Source organism: Rhinichthys klamathensis, unplaced genomic scaffold (assembly GCF_029890125.1).
Source record: "Rhinichthys klamathensis goyatoka isolate OS25496 unplaced genomic scaffold, OSU_Roscu_1.1 h1tg000561l_1, whole genome shotgun sequence".
NCBI lineage: Eukaryota > Metazoa > Chordata > Actinopteri > Cypriniformes > Leuciscidae > Rhinichthys > Rhinichthys klamathensis.
The window spans coordinates 597,927-616,028 of record NW_026607027.1 but is presented as its reverse complement, the minus strand read 5'-3'; positions in this window follow the sequence as shown (position 1 = coordinate 616,028).

The window sequence follows — 18,102 nt, the reverse complement described above, 5'->3', positions numbered from 1 at the left end:
AGTCAGTAACAACTAACAGAATATACTAACAAAACCAGACACCGTCGGGATTATTAGTATAACCTTATTACCGGCCGAAGCGGGTTTATATAAATATGTATGTGATTATGCACAGTAATTTTTGTAGATAAGACCAGCCACTGTCAGGTCTCAATCATACCGAAAGCACCTTTGCCTGCAGGGAAGGTACCTCCATATTATAGAACTTCATAAATGTGGAAGGCGAGGACCAGCCGGCCGCATCACAAATATCTTGAATGGGAAAACCAGATGACCAAGCCCACGACGAGGCCATACCTCTGGTCGAATGGGCCTTGACACCTATGGGGCAAACCTGACCCACTGCGGTGTAAGCCAAAGAGATGGCATCCACTATCCATCTAGACAGTCTTTGCTTAGTGACTGGATCACCCTTAGATCGGCCCCCAAAGCAGACAAAAAGCTGTTCTGATTGTCTAAAAGACGCAGAACGCTCCAAATAGATTCTCAACGCCCTGACAGGGCAAAGAAGATTAACCTCCCCATCCTCGGCAGAAGGGGTAAGGGCTAATAGCGTAATAACTTGTGCTCTAAACGGCGTTGAGAGCACCTTGGGTACATAACCATGCCTGGGTTTGAGAAAGACTCTGGAGTCATCCAATCCAAACTCCAAACATGCAGGACTCACTGAGAGGGCCTGCAGATCTCCCACTCGCTTGATAGATGCCAATGCCAACAGGAGAGCAGTCTTTAGCGAAAGTGGTTTTAGATCAACCAACTGGAGCGGCTCAAAAGGTGGTCCCCTCAGGGCCCTAAGGACCGTGGAGAGGTCCCAAGGCGGCACCGAAGGGGGCCTGGAGGGGTTAATCCTCCTAGCACCCTTCAGAAACTTTACCACCAGGTCATTCCTTCCTAGTGATTGGCCAGCCACCAGAGCATGATGCGCTGCGATGGCTGCCACATACACTTTGAGCGTGGACGGGGTGCGGCCCGCGTCCAGTAGCTCCTGCAGGAAGGAGAGCACCACCGAAACCTCACATGACTCTGGGTCAATACGATTTCTCGAGCACCAGCTGGAAAAACCCGACCACTTTAAAGCATAAAGGCGCCGAGTAGACGGGGCCCTTGCTTCAGAGATAGTGCTTAAGACCCTGTCAGGAAGGTCCCCGGATACCCGTTTAGGGGCCACACATGGAGGGCCCATAAATCGGGTCGGGGATGCCACATCGTTCCGTTGGCCTGTGTGAGGAGATCCTTCCTCATCGGAACAGGCCAGGGGGTTGTGTCTGACAACTGAACCAGTTCCGGAAACCATGGTCTGGATTTCCAGAGAGGAGCCACCAGAAGGACTGGGCATCCGCTCTCCATGACCCGCTCGATAACCTGTGGGATCACCGAGACGGGGGGAAACGCGTAAAGGGGGCGGCTGGGCCAGAGATGAGCCAGCGCATCCCTGTTTTTCGAGAAGAACACCCTGCAGTGGGTGTTGGCTCTCGAGGCGAAAAGGTCGACTTCGGCCTCGCCGAACCTCTCCCATATTAGTCTGACCGTCTGAGGGTTCAGGGACCACTCGCCCAGGGGAGTGTTGCCCCTTGAGAGCATATCCGCGCCCACATTCTGGACGCCCGGGGCATGCGCTGCTCTCAGAGAGCTCAGATTGGCTTGTGCCCACATGAGGAGGTCCCTCGCCATAGCGTACAGGTTGCCTGACCTGATGCCACCCTGGCGATTTATGTTGTCTGTTGACACGTTGTCTGTACGGACCAAGACGTGGTGACCCCTGAGGTTTGACAGAAAAGCTTTCAGGGCCAAACCAACTGCTTTCATTTCCAGACAGTTGATATGTAAGCTCTGCTCCGTGCTCGACCAGAGGCCGGAGGCAGGCTTGCCCTCGTGCAGCGCTCCCCAACCCATGTTGGATGCATCTGTAAAAACCACTTTCCTCCTGGAAACTATCCCCATGGTCACTCCCTTGCGGTACCAGTCCTGAGCCCGCCAGGGAATCAGTGTTCTCAAACACCCCTGATTCACCATAATGGACAGGCTGCCTGACTGCCATGCATGGGTTGGCACACGGCGTTTCAGCCAGTGCTGCAGCGGGCGCATGTGCAGTAATCCCATGTGGAGTACTGATGATGCAGCTGCCATTAGACCAAGCAGTCTCTGACTGCGGCTACCAGTGTCTGCACAGAGAGCGCGCGCTCTTGAGTGAGCCGCGCTTTCATTGTCACCGAGTCTAAAACCGTGCCCAGAAAGACCACAGTCTGGCTGGGGTTCAGTTCGCTTTTGGCAACATTGATTGTGAGACCCAGGCACTTTAAATGGCTGAGAATCAAATCCCTGTGAACTATTAGTTCGTCTCTCGACTGCGCTAGCACCAGCCAGTCGTCGAGATAATTCAGCACACGCACTCCCTGGCTTTTCAGCGGGGAGAGCGCTGCATCCATACATTTCGTGAATGTACGGGGTGCCAGAGCCAGACCGAACGGCAGAACGGTGTATTGATATGCCCTCCCCTCGAAGGCGAATCTCAAAAATGGCCTGTGACGAGGGTCGATCTGAATATGAAAGTATGCATCTTTCAGATCCATTGAAACAAACCAGTCCCCCGGGCGAACCTGCGCGAGAATTTGTTTGAGTGTTAACATTTTGAAAGGCCGTCTCATGAGAGCCCTGTTCAAACGCCTCAGATCTAGTATGGGTCTGAGCCCGCCGTCTTTCTTTGGAATTAGAAAATAGCGTCTGTAAAACCCCGAATACATTAGCGCGGGAGGGACTGACTCTATCGCTCCTTTTGCTAATAATTCCTGAACTTCGGTGCGAAGCACGTGATTCACGCCGCTTCTCACCGATGTCTCGATAACCGCCTGGAATTTCGGGGGTCTGCGAGCGAATTGGAGCGAGTAGCCTCGCTTTATAGTGTTTATGACCCAACTCGACACACCAGGGATGGCTTGCCAGGCCATCACTCGTGTGGCCAGGGCGTGACACACTGAATGGGGGGGACCGCCTAACATAGGGGGACCCGATACCCTTATAGTGTGATTTGTGCACATACTGAGTGTTTGACTGACTATATAGGCTTTTGCCCGGGGGGAAGTCAGTGTTACAACAGGGCGGGGGCCGCCTAGTGAAGGGGGACCGTGAACCCGTGTGTTGTGATTGTGAAACATGCTCTTTTTGTACTTTATTTGGGTCGCCGTGAAAACGGCGTTTGTTTGCAGAGACGCGCTCACTGCTGCGGGCCTGTTTACAATAATAAAATCCCCAGCCGCCTGAACTGAACAGGGAGCTGTGGGAAGTTTTGCTGGTTTCTTCAGGGGTGGTCCGGCTAGCGCAAGACACGAGCCCTCTCTCTTTCCCCTCCGTGCTAGGACGACTTCGGAGGCGCCTGGTCGGCCACGGCGCTGGGTCGAGGGCCTTGACGCCTGGGGAGCGGGTAGCGCTTCGCGGGCCTTGACTGGCGCTGGCTATCAGCCGCAGGGCGGGGCTGAGAGGCCTGTTTCGCCGGCTTGGCTGGATGAGGCGAAGGCGGCGGCTTGGGCTTGCTGGACGCGGAGCTCGAACGTTTCGGCAAGAAGGGTCGCATGGCCTGGGACGCTTTCTGTGCCTCCGTGTACCTCTCCGAGAATCCCTTGCATGGCACGGGCCGAAGAGACCGGAGCTGGACACCGGGGCGTCGAGAAACCTCGTTTTGTCGGCCTCCTTGATTTCGGTGAGGTTAAGCCACAGATGGCGCTCGAGCACGACCAAACTAGCCATATTTCTGCCGATGGCCTGTGCTGTAGACTTAGTAGCACGCAGCGCTAAGTCCGTAGCACTCCTCAGGTCCCGAAAGGTCTCCGGGTCCGGGCCAGCCTCGTCCATGGACCGGAGGAGTTTGGCCTGGTAGACCTGCAACACGGCCATCGTGTGCAGGGCCGATGCAGCCTGACCGGAGGCGGCGTACGCGCGTCCAGCGAGGGCTGAGGTGTTACGGCAGGGTTTGTTGGGATGAGCGGCTCTAGCTCGCCAGCTAGCTGCAGTGTTCGGGCAAAGATGAGCTGCCACGGCCTCTTCGAGGGGCGGCAAAGAGTCATAACCCTTTTCCGCTGCGCCATCCACGGAGGAGAGCGTCGCGGAAACTGCGGATCCCACACGTGCTGAGTATGGAGCGCGCCAGGCCTTGGTTAGCTCCTCGTGGACCTCGGGGAAAAATGGCGCCGGTTTGTGACGCGGGGCCTGCTGGCGCCCCTCCAGAAACCATCCATCCAGCCGACTACGAGGCAGCTCCTCGGGCGAGGCCCACTCGAGGTCGAGGTCCGCGACGGCCTTCGTCAGGATCCGAAGCATTTCGGCGTCGGAGTTCGTCCTGGTCGCTAATCCACTGGCCACCGATTGAGAAGCGGTGACGGGGTCGAGAGAGCCCGGCCACTCGTCCTCAGAAGCGGCGATGGATAGGCTGTCGTCGCCCTAGAGAGATCCGCCGAAGGAGACGAGGCCCGCCACGTGTGGGGGGGGGGGGGGGGCGCTGGTCTCCTGCGAACAGGACCGGTGATGGCGTTTGAGTCGGAGAAAGTGAAGCACGCGGGGACGCGGCCGGCGTGCGTTCACAAATCTCCATACCCTCCGGTTGCCGTTGGCTGCGACGCTTCTTCTTCCTCGGAATGGAAAGCGTGGTTGAAGCGGCCTCGCCGTCCCGGGAGAGAGATAGCCGATTGCGCAGCACGGAGATAGGCATGCTGTTGCAGGCCTCACATCCGCCGGCAGAGAGAGCATTCTCTGCGTGGTCGACACCCAGGCAGGAAATGCAGCTCGTGTGCTGGTCTGCCTCCGCACGTGGCGCAGGATGAACGAGGCATACTGAAAAGAATTCACAAAATAATAATACAAAGGATATAGGATGTCGCCGGATAGCCACAGGTGAGACGGCGTCAGGAGACAATCGACGTGCAGGCGAAGTCTGCTGAAGAGAAGCTCGCTCAGGCTGAAAGGCTTGTTCGACGGCGAATACTACAGTAAAAAGCTCAGGGACATGTGTACTGTTGCTGAAGGAGTAAAATCTGCTATAATGGCAAATTCGGGGGTCTATATAGGCTGGGCCATGCCCCCTCGACAGGCTCTGACGTTGGGCTAGCTCATTGGTCGTGCGTCAGTTTCGCCCGCGCCATTGGATGTGCAGTTGCTGCAGCACAGCCTATGAGCCGGTCAGACGCTCAGTGTGCTAGCTGTGCAGCTGCAAATGCGTTTTACATATAGGCTTCAGTAAATCGAGGAAAAGGAGTTTCCCCCACTGCGTATAGCTACGCAATACGAAGTGACCGTTTGAAAGGGAACAAGCAATACATTGAAGAAACCTTTTATAATGACAGCATTTTTATAACCGTTTGTCACATTTGGTCGGGAAAAAAAGAATAGTTAGCTTATTGTTATTATTTGCATTAGGCTATAAATGCAATTGGTCAAATCGGTGTTCCCGCTTTAAAACGAGCGTTCGTAAATGTTTCAAATAGAAGTTGCGCTCATGCGGTCCCTATAATAGCAAAACAACGTCATGTCATAAATGATAAGAAACCTGTAGGAAACCCAGCAACGGTGATTATTAGCTTATCTTGCATTTTCTCGGAACTAATGTTTTGGTAGGAACTAAAGTTTACATTGTATGTTTCTCCGGAATCAGCCAGCGCGAAGGACGTCTATATTCCGATTGGTTGAGCGTTTTGCCGCTGCTTGCCGCCGAACCGCGTCATAGCTCATTATCATAAAGTTGAGCTTCTTTCAACTTTCTGATTGACGCTCAAAACGCGACGCCGATGGATTTGACGCTCCTTGCAGCTGAGAAAAGCCAGCTTCCATTGAAATGAATGACTTCCACCCGCTTTGGAAGCTCAAGTCGGCGGCGGTGTGAACGTACAGTTAGGGCCAACATATAGCGCATCTGCGCCTCCAGCGACCCAAGTTCGATTCCCAGCTCGAGGTCCTTTGCCGATCCCGTTCCCTTCGCTCTCTACCCCTCGCTTTCCTGTCAGATTCTCTACTGTCCTATCCAATAATAGTCCAAAAACATAACTTAAAAAAAAAAAAAACTTTGGAAAACGGGTTTCAAAGTGCAAATTTAAAAAAACGGTCTCCGTGTAAACAATAAAAACGCGAATCTCTGAAACCGATGACATCATGCACATGCGTATTACACAGTCTATGGTATTACATGCAGTCAATAGTGTTTCGCCATCTAATGGCCTGGCAGCAGAAAACGTCTCCGGTTACTTACGTAACCTCGGTTCCCTGAGAGGCAAGGAACGAGACATTACGAATGTCGTATATGGGAACTCCTCTCCTCCTTCACTTCCGCTGAAATCTTATAGGCTAACGCCAGCAGAGCTGGCCAATTGACGCAAATACTGAATATGCAGTATAAATACAAATGCAGCGTCAATTCCTTTTAGAATCGAACAAACGCTAAAATCAAATAGCGAACACGGCGGCGAGCGTAATGTCTCGTTCCTTGCCTCTCAGGGAACCGAGGTTACGTAAGTAACCGGAGACGTTCCCTATCAAGGCTACGGAACTTCGACATTACGAATGTCGTATATGGGAACTGTATAAAATCCCGCCGTGGCAGCAAACAACCACAGGCAACAGACCCAACACAAGACCGCCCCCCAGTATGCAAGCCTCCGATAGGCTGAGATTGACCAATAGCGAACCTCTAACCTCTGATAGGCCCAAAGGGACCAATCACAAGCTCGCAAAACACTGCCAGAATTTGCATATCCTGAGCAGTATAACCGGGGAAAGTCTGCACTAACTATCAGTCAGGGCAACAACAACAGTAAGAAGGCCAACGCACAGCGGTGACATAGTAAAACATACAACACACAGAGCAAATCATGAGCGCAGCGCAGAGAAGCTCCTATATACTGTGCACATAATCAACTCACCAAAAGTACACGAGACGCTACAGAGGGCAAGTCCAACTTATAAAATCTGGTGAACGTGTTCTGAGAAGACCAGCCAGCCGCAAGACATAAATCCTGAATGGACATTCCCTTAGTCCAGGCCCACGAAGAGGCTACCCCCCTAGTCGAATGAGCCTTGACATTGAGGGGGCATTCCTGCCCCTGGCAAACATAAGCCAAAACAATAGCGTCCACGATCCAGTGAGGAAGCCTCTGCTTAGAGACCCCCCGTCCCTTGTTGCACCCACCAAAGCACACAAACAGCTGGTCCGATTGTCGAAAAGCGGCCGAGCGAGAAATGTATTCCCGGAGCGCTCTGACTGGGCAAAAAGCACTCTGAGCATCCGAACTCTGAGAGGACGATGGCTCAGCACACAGTGCAGGCAGAGAAACGATCTGCGCTCTGAACGGGGTATTGAGCGACTTAGGGACATAGCTCGGCCTCGGTCTGAGAGTTACATTACAGTTTCCCGGTCCAAAGCGAATACAGTCATCACTTACAGAGAAAGCCTGTAAATCCCCAACTCGCTTCGCCGACGCGAGAGCGAGAAGCAGTGCCGTTTTAACCGAGAGCTCCTTAATAGCGATAGAAGCTAACGGCTCAAAGGGCGGACGCGACAGAGCCTCCAAGACCAATGCTAAATCCCACGGCGGCACCGAAGGCGAACACGCAGGGCATAATCTCCTAGCTCCCTTGAGGAACCGTGTCACCGATGCATGTCTACCGATAGACTGTCCGTCAACAGGGGGGTGAAACGCAGCAATAGCAGCCACATACACCTTCAGAGTGGATGGCAGGCTCCCTTCATCCATCTTGTGCTGCAGGAAGCGTAAAATAACTGACACAGAGCAGTTCGCTGGGTCTGTACCGCCATCCTGGCACCATTTAGAGAAAACACCCCATTTCAGAGCGTATAGGCGCCTGGTGGACAGGGCTCGCGCCTCCTCGACGGTATTTAGAGCACGCGAGAGAAGCGCGTCTCGTCCGCTCAGCGACCCTGCAGCGGCCACACATAGAGGTTCCACAGTCCGGGGCTGTGATGCCAGATCGTTCCGCTCGCCTGAGATAACAGGTCCTTTCTGAGCGGAATCTCCCATGGCTGCTCTGTCAGTAACTCCACCATATCCGCAAACCATGGCTGATTCGGCCAATTCGGGGCTATTAGAGTCACCGCCGCTCTGTCCTCCCTGATTTTGCACAACACCATGGGCAGAATTTTCACCGGAGGAAAAGCATAGAGACGGGCTTTCGGCCAACGCGCAGTTAGCGCGTCCACCTCCCGAGAGGAACGGGACAGCGAGAAGAACGTCCGACAATGCGTGTTCTTGCTCGTCGCAAAGAGGTCGACCTCCGCCCTGCCAAAACGATTCCATATCAGCTGAACCGTCCCAGGGTGAAGCCTCCATTCCCCTTGAGGAATTCCGCTCCTCGAGAGCATGTCCGCCCCGCGATTCAGAACACCGGGGATGTGAGCTGCTCTCACCGAGAGGAAAAACCGGTCCGCCCACAGCAGAAGGGATTCCGCCTGCTTGAAAAGAGCTTTGGAATGTACACCACCTTGACGATTTATGTACGAGACCACTGAAGTGTTGTCGGTTCGAATCAACACATGCTTCTGCTCCAGTCGAGACCGGAAGGTTTTTAGGGCTAGAGAGACCGCTCTTAGCTCCAGGCGATTTATGTGCCATCCCATCTGCTTCTCTGACCACCGACCCGAGGCGGGCTTTCCCAAGCAGACCGCTCCCCATCCGGTGGACGAAGCGTCTGTCAGGACCTCCACGCGCCCAGGGCCGGATTAAGAGTTCAGAGGGCCCTGGGCACAATGTCTTGTAGGCCCCCTCTTAGGCAGGCCAAATGTATATTTTGCCCAAGGACATTTTAATATGGCATTTACAGTTTTACTGACTTAAAAGGAACTTTGTTGTACTATGCTGGAGTAAAGTTCGTAAATGGTCGTTCTTTCCCATATGAATTTGTAAAACTATGTTGGGTGCACCTCTGTGCCTCTAGGGGGGTTCGGGGGCATGCTCCCCTGCAAGAAAATTTTGTACATTTTAAGGTTAAATGCATCAATCTGGTGCTCTTTGAGAGATCAAAATTAAGAGCTTCAACCCATGAACTGCTCGTTGAACAAAGAAAAAGCATTGATTTGTACCAGGACAATAAAGAGGGCTCAAACATCTTTTTAGTTATGAGAGTCTCAGTCTACATTACATTATCAATGGTGTTTTAGGATGCCAAACAATTATTATAATAATGTAATAATGATTTATATAATTATTCCTATGACGTAAAATCCGTATAGCCTATAAATGTACTATAAATGAAAATGAATATTTCAAAAGTATATTTTAGTCTACATTACACTATAATACAGGAAAATTAAAATACTTTTGTCCTAATTTCTTCACTTGCAAGAAACCCTTGAGCTTTTATTTAGGAGAAAACACCAGATAATCATGCTGATCGCGTGAGCAAAGAGCGCACTTTTCTTTAAATCACCCAGCACACACAGGATGCCTATTCTTAAAGTCTTGTGCTGTTTTATAAAGGCACAAAGCCATATCATGGTTTCGATTTTATTTCGTTGGCAAAATATAACGCTAGAGACCTTCATGTTAGGTTATACATTTTACATCTCATATGTGTTGGGAAAAGGGAGAAGAGAGAGTTCGGCAAAAGGCGGATTCGAACTCGGTCGAGTGCGACAAAAGCTATTTTCAAGCAGTTCGCGCACTACGACCTACGCCACTGTAGCTATTCCTTGACGGGCGTCTTTTTGGTAAAAAGACAGGCAGTTAGTGCAAATATACGCTCCGTTATCTAAAATATTTTTTTTCTTCCCCTCGCTTGGGCCACAAGTGCGCATGGCGAACTTGCAATGAATACATTTTATCAGACCGGCCCTCGCGGCCTCGAAACACTACCGGCCCACCGGGGAAACTCCCGACTCTCCCGATTGCCACTCCGCCCCTGGTGCCCAGGGCCCCTTAGATGTCATGGGCCCCTGGGCAAGTGCCCAGTTGCCCTAATGGTTAATCCGGCCCTGCACGCGCCGCGTCACTATACCCAAAGGAACGCCTGAGCTGAAGAGATCTGGGTTCCTCCACGAGGCCAGGGCGCGGGCGCATCCGCGGGTGACCATAATGCGCATGTGGCCGGAAAACCACACACTCGGGGGGACACGCGCTTTCAGCCAGAGTTGAAGCGGTCTCATATGCAGCAGCCCCAGATGACACACTGATGAAGCCGCTGCCATTCGACCCAGTAGTCTCTGAAATTCTTTCAGTGGGACGAACCTGCCAAGTCTGAAGAGACCGAGAGAAAAGCTCAGAGCCTCCGCCCGCTCGGGGGAGAGGCGCAATCTCATTCTCACCGAATCCAAGCATACTCCTAAGAATGAGGAAGTCTGACTCGGTGTGAGCACACTTTTCTGGGCGTTCACCCTCAAACCGAGCATCTCCAGGTGCCGAAGGAGGGTTTCCACATGGCTGACCAGCGCTTCTTTCGACTGCGCGAGAACCAGCCAGTCGTCCAGATAGTTCAAGACACGCATCCCGCTCGATCTGAGGGGTGAGAGTGCCGCGTCCACGCATTTCGAAAAAGTTCGGGGCGCGAGGGCTAGTCCGAACGGAAACACCGTATACTGGAACACCGAATTCTCGAACGCGAATCTCAGGAATTGTCTGTGACGCTTTACAATCTGAATATGAAAGTACGCGTCCTTTAAATCCAACCAAAGCGAACCAATCCCCGGGGCGAATTTGCGCCAGGATTTGCTTCAGAGTAGTCATCCTGAACGCGCGCTTGTGAAGCGCTCTGTTGACGGGTCTCAGATCCAGAATGGGGCGGAGACCCCCTCCCTTTTTCGGCACTACGAAGTAGCAGCTGTAGAACCCGCTTTCCCACTCGCTCGGGGGAACCGGCTCTATCGCCTTCTTCTCGAGCAGGCTGCACACTTCCTGCCTCAGGACGTGAGCGTTTTGGGGCAAAGTTAATGACTGAATTACGCCGCGGAAGCAGGGTGGTCTGCGTTTGAACTGAAGTGTGTACCCGTGCCGAATTATATTTAGCACCCACGGTGAAATGCCCGGAATAGCTTCCCACGCTGTCTGAAAATTATTGAGTGTGGGCCGATCTAAACCTGCGGTCATCGCCGCTATGTGAGTGCTGGGAACGGACACCTCGCGCTCTCCACGAGGTGCCTTTAAAGCTATTCACCGTGACTCTGCGCTGCTCGGGGGCAGGGCGGGTAACACAGTGTGTGGTGCAAGAGGAGAAAAAAGCTCTGTTTTTGAAGAAGTAACATGCTTTATTGAACAATGAGTAACATTTACAACATTTACAGCTTTCACAGCACAACTGCACTTGTCGCTCGCGGAACGCAGAGGGATTAAGTGCTCTCGAGCGCGTCGCTTGGACGCGGGGCCGTCCTGGTGCTTCCTTCTCCTCTTGCCCGAGCGGTCAGGACGACTGCTTGGGCCTCGCAGGGGACGCGGTGGGCTTCCTGCGCGGGCTCCTCTGAGCTGTCCTCTTACCACCTGGCCCTTGCCACTGGCCGCTTCGGCCTTTACGAGCATCCAGTCCCGGGCGGGAGGCTGACTGGCGTCTGGCCGCAGCGTGAGGTTGGCGGCCTGAGGCAGAAGACGAGCGTGAGCGCTGCTGCGGCGGAGGCGGCGCCCTCCGAGGGATGACGTGGCTCATAGCTTTGGCCTTTTTTTGAGTTTCGGAGTAGCGCTCCGTAACCTTCTCCACGGCGTCTCCGAATAGGCCTGCGGGGGAGATTGGAGCATTTAGCAGTGTCTTCCTGTCCGCCTCCTGCACGTCCGACAGGGTGAGCCACAGGTGTCTGTGGAGGACCACCAGGTAACCCATCGAACGGCCGATCGCCTGGGCCGAGCGCTTCGTGGCGAGGAGCGCGAGGTCCGTGGCCGAACGGAGGAGGTCACGAATGGCGTCAGCGTTGACTGAGGCGACACCATCCAGCGACTTTAGCTGCTTAGCCTGCAGCACTTGAAGAAGGGCCATCGCATGCATTGCAGAAACCGCCTCCCCCGCCGCACCGTAGGCCTTGTTGGCCTGGTGTGCCGTAAATCTGCAGGCTCGGGATGGCAGGCTGCGGTCCGAGCCCAGAGCGGGAGCCGACGGGCAGAGATGTGCGGCGACGGTCTCCTCGACGGGAGGTATGCGGAGATAGCCATGGTCCCCCGCCTCGTCCACGGGGGCAAACATGGCTTGGGTGGAAGAGAGGGTGCGCGCCGATTGCGGGGCCACCCACGCCTTCACCACGTGCTCATGAACGTCGGGGAAGAATGGTGTACCTCTTCTCGAAGCGGACTGACGGCGGCTTCGACTGGAGGAACCATGTATCTAACTTGCTCTTAGATGGTTCATCAGGAGCTATCCATGCTAGGTCCAGCTCCTCGACGGCCTTCGAGAGAATGCGGAAAAGCTCATCCTGCAGGTCCGCCGGGGTTTCTTGTTCCGCGGTCGCCCGCGAAGCGGCCTGCTCCGCACCCCAGTTGTTCTCTGAGGCCGAAAGAGACATAGAGTCGTCCTCCTCGCTCGCCCCGAAGGACACGAAGTCCGCGACCTCGTGAGGGGGTAGAAAAACGGGGTCGGGGAAACTCACTGGGGGACGAACCTCGATCCCGCGGTTGTGTGGGGGGCCTGCCAGCGGCTCAGTGGCGGCAGCAGGCCCAATCCCCGCTGCTGCGCGAGCCGCCTCTCGCCTAGCTTTGAGGGCTCGGAGAGACATGTCTGCACAGAGGTCGCAGGACCCTCCATCCGTGAGGGCTGATTCAGCATGGGCCAGCCCCATGCACGCGACGCAGAACAGGTGCGTGTCTGGGGGCACGATGGGGCCCGAGCACAGGTTGCAGATGGTCGCCATCGGATGCTGGAGACAGTGTACGTATCTCCGGCGCACCTTCAACGACAGCGAAAAAATCCTTGAGTTCGATATTGGAGTATCAGCTTTCTAGCACACGATTTGAGCGTGAAGAGAGAGATTCTAAAAGGAATTGACGCTGCATTTGTATTTATACTGCATATTCAGTATTTGCATTTTTGCGTCAATTGGCCAGCTCTGCTGGCGTTAGCCTATAAGATTTCAGCGGAAGTGAAGGAGGAGAGGAGTTTCCATATACGACATTCGTAAATGTCGAAGTTCCGTAGCCTTGATAGGGAACAGCGTTTTTAGTCTTTTTTCGCAGATCCGTGTGAACGGGGATCGTTTTGACAATGGTGTCGTCTGTACGCGGAAAACTCAAAGGTAAAACTTATCCGTTTTAAGCATATCATTGTTGTGTAAACATACCCTAGTTTCAGGAATTGTGTGTAAGCAAATTTTTTTTTTTAACTATAAAGTTGACCTTGCTGAGCTCCTGCATCCGCACCCACGCCGTCCTGTCGCCGTGCCCAGACCGGGTCTCCTGTCGTTGGGCTGTGGCAGCCACCAGACCTGTCTGGCTGTGATTACCTTCACATCTGTAATGAATTATAGCTCTCTCTGCCATTCAAAGACTCCTTTATAGGCCTGCTGGTCCTTTGCTGCTCCATATTAACACACACACACACACTCACCTCTTCACACTCATGTGAATGCCAAAGTCTCAAACACACTATTCACCGAAAATATTATCCTATGTAAACAAATACCTTTACAAGAACACAAAAATCACAGATCTACCCCCCCCCCCCACCCCCACCCCCACACACACACACACACCCACACCCACCCACACACCCACTCCTGAAATAAAAGGTCTCAGTTACACAGTCTTACAATTCAAATGAAATATCCTCCTTTTTCCTGCAGCTCCTACTATACAGCTGCTTTTGCCCGTTTCTTTAATGCCTCGCTTGAGTTGCTTTGTGTTTGTGTGGGTAGAGATTCCTCTCTATTGTCACACACTTTGATGTCTTCATTTTTAATTCCCTCTTAACTGTGCCGTATACACACAATGCTCAATCCAATCTTTATTAAAACGGTGTAAGAACAGCATACTGCTCTGCATCAGAAACCAACCCAATTCAAACATTTCCATGTAAGACAGGCTTCCTTTTGCTTAACTACCATTATATAAACAACATATAGCTATGGCTGTGTAGAAGGAAATATTAGCCAACAATATTGTGTAGGCTACTATAGTTTACTGTCTGCTTTAAATAAAATAAAATATGTGAATACATTAAACAGTACTGCGCTACATTGTTGTCTACAGGCTTCATTATGTTACATTGTGCATGTCACATGTCAGCAATATGATGATTTAACATTGCAATCCACTTTTGTAATTTTTATTAAATGAGTCAAAAAGGAATTTATGTAATTTAATTAGTTACTTCTGATGTAATTGCATGAAATACTGCATAGACTATAGAACGATATATAAAACATTTACATCAAAATTGAATTTAACATCTAATGAATGCAAAAATGTGTATTTTTTAATGTAACCTTCACCATTTAAATGCTTTGGTCAGTTCAAGAATAATTTACGCAATTTTATATTATTTATTTGAAAGAATAATAAGAGCAGTGTCATGTGTAGTTGTTCAACAGGTCGAGGTTGATATGGGATTTAGAAAGTAATTAGTAATGCAAATTTTTTTTTTTTGAGATTTACATTTTAATGCAATACTCTGAAATAGGAATGGATGCAGGGTCGCAAAGTCAACCGCTTATGGACAAAAGTGCAGCGAATGTCCATCAAGTGCATGGAATGCAAAAAAGCTTTATGACCACAATAATCCCAATTCAGTACGCAAAAAAAAAAAAAAAAAAAAAAAATTACACTGAAAAATTATTTTTACAGGCTAAGGACAAACATTCTACCACATTAAGTGAAGAGTAGATGTTCAAAAAGGAAAAAAAGAGAATTTCAAATACAGTGCTGCCTTGCTTGCGTGTTTTCAAAGCTATATGGGTATTCATTTCGCTAGATTAATGTGCTGTATTATGGATGTAAATGATTCCCACCAGGGGTCTCGTGTATAAACCTTTGTAGAAGCAGTTTACAGATTCATTAAACCCTACATACATCAGATCTGTGCAAAGTTAATTTGATAAATCCCAGTGGTATTAGCCTAATAAATACTGGTATACATGTGGGAAGTGCGGTACGTGCTTTTCAATGCCCGTTTTGTGTGTAAACATTTAGACATTAAGGGCTCTCAGACTGCAATTGCTCAAGCTTATTTCTTTCAGCTTTAAAGATGAGCACCACAACGTGTTTGATCTTCAAAAGAGGATGACCAGTGCAGGAAAGACAAGAGAGTGATAATCTCGCAATTTCAAAGAAGATGTGACATTCTCCAGCGACCTTATGGAGCAAACAACACATGAAACAGTCTCCTGAAAAAAACCCCCAGGTCCACCATGGTCATTACTGGTGGCATTTTAGCCTTGATCTGCCCAACAGAATATTACAAAATACATGCTGGGATATTGAAAAATGACATGAAAGCTGTTTCTACAGCTTCTCTGTTCAGAATAAAGCAGGACCAACATCATCACAACACATAATTCAATAAGGAACTTTAGAGGATGCATCGACATGGCCTCACCTACTTCTGTCATTCACACATGCACTTTACTCAATTAACAGGCCTGCATCTGTCTCCATTCTCTTTTCTCCTCCAGTGTCCTTTTTCCAAGCGCTTCAAATATTTATTTCAGGTTTTTGCCCAGTCTCTGTCCTCAGTGGAAAGTCTGGAGCCAGGCTGGCTGAGCGGCGATGTGAGGAAGGGCAATTACCTTCTGCCACCCGAGACATCCAACAAAAACACCAGTGTGTGTAATTAAAGAGTGAATGGCGGACCTCTCTTTACTCTCTCACCCTTTCATGATCAGGGCCCCATTACGCGTGGACAGGAGGAGCACTGGGGGCCAGTGCAGGAACCGCTGAGACAAACGTCTTTCATGGGGTAAAAGACTAAATCTCTCCAGATTATGACTGGTGCACTTTCACCATGATCCGTAGAGTAAATCTAAAGCTATAGCTGAACTGAAACACTGAATCACACTCCTAATTTCAATAGTCTAATGACACAAAATTCTTGAAGATAAAAAAATCCAATATTGGGTAAACTTTAAAATATTGAAAATAAAATTATCAATATCTTGAGTATTTAACTTCGAACCCATTTTGAATAGGGTGAGGATATGCAAGTTAGCTTATGGCAAATTATTCACCCCTTCCTGTTATTTTGGTAACTACTTAACGCATAGGATAACGTGCATTATGAATACAGTATTCATAATGCATTGCGCATTTTGCCATCTCTAAATTGCAACCAGTTGAAATGGATTAATATTTGCAGATTCCTTGTTATATCTGAAATCCGTTGTTTGTCATGTTGTAATGCATTATACTTTTTAAAAGTGTGACAATGAATAGATAAGCAGCATGTACTATAACTGGTAACAATTATTCATGAGACCAAACAATCTACACTGAACAAAATTATAAACATTTTAGTGGCCTTTTATTGTGGCCAGCCTAAGGCACACCTGTGCAATAATCATGCTGTCTAATCAGCATCTTGATATGCCACACCTGAACAATGGATGGATTATCTCAGCAAAGGAGAAGTGCTCACTAACAGATTTAGACAGATTTGTGAACAATATTTGAGAGAAATAGGCCTTTTGTGTACATCGAAAAAGTCTTAGGTCTTAGCTCATGAAAAATGGGGGCAAAAACAAGTGTTGCGTTTCTAATTTTGCTCAGTGTAATATAATGTGCATTAGGCTACATGCATTACAAATACTTTTCTAATTATATAAAGGCTTTAAGTAAAGTGTTACCATTATTTTTCTAACAATCGTTTAAAGCTACATTTTGGATCAAAATATAACTCGCACAATCTCTGGTGATGCATGCCAAACTTCTCCAATCATTTAGTCCACTTAAACTCTGCCCCTGCAAACTCAAGTTCATCTGCCTTCACTTTTGAGTTAAACGGGCACATCTCATGTTCTAATCAACATCAAATAAACAGGGCTGCGTTTAACTCCCCTTTTAGACACACTTGCAAACTGCCATGAGCATTTCCCTCGGGGGAAATCCCCACCACCTTTATGTTCAGCTTTGTCAAGTGGATGAGGGAAATTTATTGGGTATGTGACAAAAGTGTGCAATTCACAGTACTCATAAAAGAGTAGGCAAAAACTACCCGGATGACCTACTACTTCTGGCGAGATTTTCAAGTGCGCATCGGATGGACGCTTTACTATCCCATGAGGCCACGAGAGAGGATTTGTGAATGGCAGTGAAGAGACGCAACTGACGCTGATACAGGTAGGTCACACGATAATGACAACATAATGAATGTAGTACATCCAGATAACATTCATAGAGCTTGCAATGTACTTACTCAAAATAAGTACCTACTCATGCGAGTATGCAATTTCAGACACAGCCTTTATCTCAACTCCATTTTAGCTGAATTTCTTTGAGTGAACTGCAATGAATTCTGGGATTGGTTGTCACAGAATATGCAGGAAGCTAACTTAAAACACAGAAAAAAATGAGGTATCTTCAAAAGCATAACAGGAATAGCCTTCATGTTGAAAGCACCAAAACGCCTCAAATAACAAGAGGTTTTGAAACAGCCCAACTATGAGGTTATATCAGTATTTGTAGGTCTCAGGTGATAAAAACCAGAGGGTATTAGAAACCATGACAAATCTTGGACATTGTACAATGTTTTATTAAAAAGTAAAGAAATTACACACAAAAAAAAAAACAAAAAAAAAAAAAATCCCCAAACTACCAGGCCCTCCCTCCCTGCCCCTTGCTTATGTTTAACACAAGATTTTACAACTGGCAGTGATGCTAAAGGGGTCTTTAAAAAAGAAAATACTTTCAGAAAACTGAAGGAAGTCTTAGGAAATCTGTGGGTGCAAAAAGGGATAAGGACATCCTTAAAGTTTAGTTTCCCTACCAGGTCCGGGACCTATAAATACATATGAAAACTGCTTTGACCACCACTAGAACCTCCTGAAAGCCACCTAGTAACTGAAAGAAAGCATTTACACCAGTGAGACGACTCGCTTTCCAAGCCCGAGAATCTTTGGGGTACATCCTACGGTTTCAGTTAATTTTTTACTCATGAATCTGGAAAACAACAGGCCATTCGATGGATATGCTGTTAGGTTACCAAGTGACGTCAAAC